Raw genomic sequence first — 3,089 nt, 5'->3', positions numbered from 1 at the left:
TTAGAGCTTGTGGATGACTGTATTATTTATAAACATTTAAGGTGGAAGAATTGTTCATCTCTACCTTGTTGATACAGTCTTGGTCATGTGATTTGCTTTGGTCAATTACCTGTAAGCAGAAGTGATGTATGTCCTTTCTGGGCAGAGGCCTTAAGAATCAGTACGTAGTTCTCCATGCTCTTCTCCCTTCCTCTGACTCTGTTGGGATGCAGCCTCTGTCCGCTTAGGTTGCCAGTGATTCCAAGAGCGGGCAAAGATCATTGCTGACCCAGGATGGATATGCACGTGAGCGAGAAATAAACATTGTTGTAAACTGCTGAGAGTGCCCACTTCGGCCACACATATACTGAAATTGGAATGATACAGAGAAGATTAGTGTAGCTCCTGAGAAAGATGACACACAAATTCGCGAAACGTTCCATATTAAAAAAATCACACAATAAAAAACTGAGAGTTTTCAGGTTACTTGATACTGCAGAATATCCTGGGCTTGCCTGACAGGTACACAGCTAAACCCTGGAAGTCTCAGGGTGTTTCTGGAAATTAGCACTCAGTTGTGAAATGCAAATGCTACTATTAATAACCAAGATTGAAACACTGAGAAAAAAAAGCTGAGGAAAAAATCCTTGATTTCAGTTTGAACAGAAGAGAAAGACTCCTTTTTACTCATTGTTATTTTTTTTTATTTTATTCATATCTTGTGCTTTGGTCTTTAGCTGGAATTCAGTTTTTAACTGGCATATACACATCCCAAAAAATACTATATGTACAGTATATTTCTTTACCTTCAGTGCACAAATTTGGCTTTATTCCAGTGTTAGGAGATATGATAAAACTGATTATTGCCTTAAAAATCGTTTTATACATTTGTACTCCACTGCCTTTTTATGTAGCATGGTGCAGCTTGTTGAAAAATATCATCTATGAAATAGAATAGCTTATTTGAAGGGAACTTAATAATGTCACCACTGTTTATATGACAAAAATTGTATAATTTAAAAATTAAGAAATGGTCTTTTTTAAAGTTTTTTTTTTTAAATTAAAACTACCTGAACTATCATTTATTTTTAAGTGAAAATGGAAATAATACTTTAAAAATATTATTGCCATTGGGGTGCCTGGGTGGCTCAGTTGGTTGAACACCCAACTTTTTTTTTTTTTCTCAAGTTAGTTAACATTCAGTGTAGTGTTGGCTTCGGGAGTAGATTCTAGTGATTCATCACTTACATACAACACCAAGTGCTCATCCCAACAAATGCCCTCCTCAATGCCCATCACCCATTTTCCCCACCTCCCCAAACTCCCAACCCCCCACCCCCATCAACTCTCAGTTTGTTCTCTGTATTTAAGAGTCTCTTATTGGTTACCTGACTCTTGAATTCAGCTCAGGTCATGATCCCACGGTCTTGGGATTGAGTCCTGCATTGAGCTGTGCAGTGTAAGCACAGAGACTGCATGGGAGTCTCTCTCTCCCTCTCTCTCTCTGCCCCTCCCTGGCGCATGTACGCATGCATGTGTGCTCTACCTCTCTCTCTCAAAATAAATAAACTTTAAGAAATTATTACTGCCATGAAATTTATTTCATGAAATAAATAATGAACTATTTTTAAATAAATGTTTATTCCAGGAGAAGTATATGATATTAAAAAAAAATTAAAGTCCCGTGACTTGACCAGGGAAAAACAGAACAAATGACTTTACAAGGTTGCTTCGTAAATGTGTATGTATAGTCTTCCCTGTGTGTGTATGTATAGTATATATATGTGTGTGTGTGGAAAGACTTATTCTTTTAAATTTTGTTTTTAGGCTTTTTACTGTATTCTTGCGCAGAGTACAAAAACAATATCAAGAAACATGCAGTTCTTGGGGCACCTGGGTGGCTCAGTCAGTTAAGCATCCGAATTCGGCTCAGGTCATGATCTCACAGTTTGTGGATTTGAGCCCTGCATTGAGCTCTGTGCTGACAGCTCAGAGCCCGGAGTCTGTTTCAGATTCTGTGTCTCCCTCTCTCTGCCCCTCCCCTGCTCACACTCTTTCTCTCTCTCAAAAATCAACATTAAAAAAAAAAAAAAAAAGGAAACATGCAGTTCTCTAAGGTACACATTTTCTGTAGACAGTTCTTACAGTTTAAAGGAAAGTCATTAACAGATTCATTTGATATTTTTGATTTGAAATTTAGGGCAGTCTCCTGTAAATGCTTACTGGGATGGAAATTAGCAGCAGTTGAAAAATACATGGGCCTTAAAGACATACAGACGTGGATCTAAATCCTAATATTATCTCTTACTACTTATATGTATTTGGGCAAGAACATATATCCCTTTTACCCTTAGTTCTTCATATATAAATGGACATATTAGTGCAGTCCTCTATGTCATAGATTAAGACATAAGACATAAGACAATTCTGTCTTATCTCTTTTTGTTGCAATCAATATTTAAAACAGTGCCCAATACCACATATTCAAGAAATATTTGTTGAATGAATGAATGATTGAATGATTGAACAGCATAGGTCAAAATATTAAAATAGGTACATAAACTCTGTGAGTTTGCATCAATTTCTGGATTTCTTATTCTCTCTACTGCTCTGTCTATTCCTAGAATACCACCAAATCAGGCAGTGCAGTCATCTATCAAAAACTAGTGGCAGAGCATCTGGGTGGCTCAGTTTGTTAAGTGTCTGACTCTTGATTTTGGCTCAGGTCATGATCTCATGGTTCGTGAGTTCGAGCCCCATGTTGGGCTTTTTGCTGGCAGCATGGAGCCTGCTTGGGATTCTCTCTCTTCCTCTCTTCCCCTCCCCTACTCACACACTCTCTCAAAATAAATAGACATTTAAATAAATTTAAAAAAAACAGTAACGTATTTTTGTGTGCGTGCACATGTGCATATGTGCTCTTTAGAATACTGTTCATTTTAAGATTTCATGATGCAAATGCATCCAATGAGGCAAAAAATCATCATGCTTTTAATTTACATATGATTCATGTATTTACCACAACTGATATAAGACGAGTCATATGTTACATTACCTACGATTAAGTACCTGAATTAAGCTAGGCTGTAAGACAAAAGGTAGAAACGTTT

The 3,089-nt window shown here is 37.0% G+C and overlaps 1 non-coding gene across 1 annotated transcript; it reads left to right on the top strand.

Moving 5' to 3' along the window:
- The first annotated feature begins 320 nt into the window (after nucleotides 1–320).
- LOC124521412 (U6 spliceosomal RNA) lies at nucleotides 321–428 on the top strand. Its single transcript, XR_006964507.1, has one exon. It is a non-coding gene; the product is annotated as a U6 spliceosomal RNA (small nuclear RNA).
- The last annotated feature ends 2,661 nt before the right edge of the window (nucleotides 429–3,089 follow it).

Source organism: Lynx rufus, unplaced genomic scaffold, assembly GCF_022079265.1.
Source record: "Lynx rufus isolate CCGP_SWC_20201006 ecotype Redwood Valley unplaced genomic scaffold, mLynRuf1.p SCAF_3, whole genome shotgun sequence".
Taxonomy (NCBI): Eukaryota; Metazoa; Chordata; class Mammalia; order Carnivora; family Felidae; genus Lynx; species Lynx rufus.
This window is presented reverse-complemented; position numbering and strand designations above follow the sequence as displayed.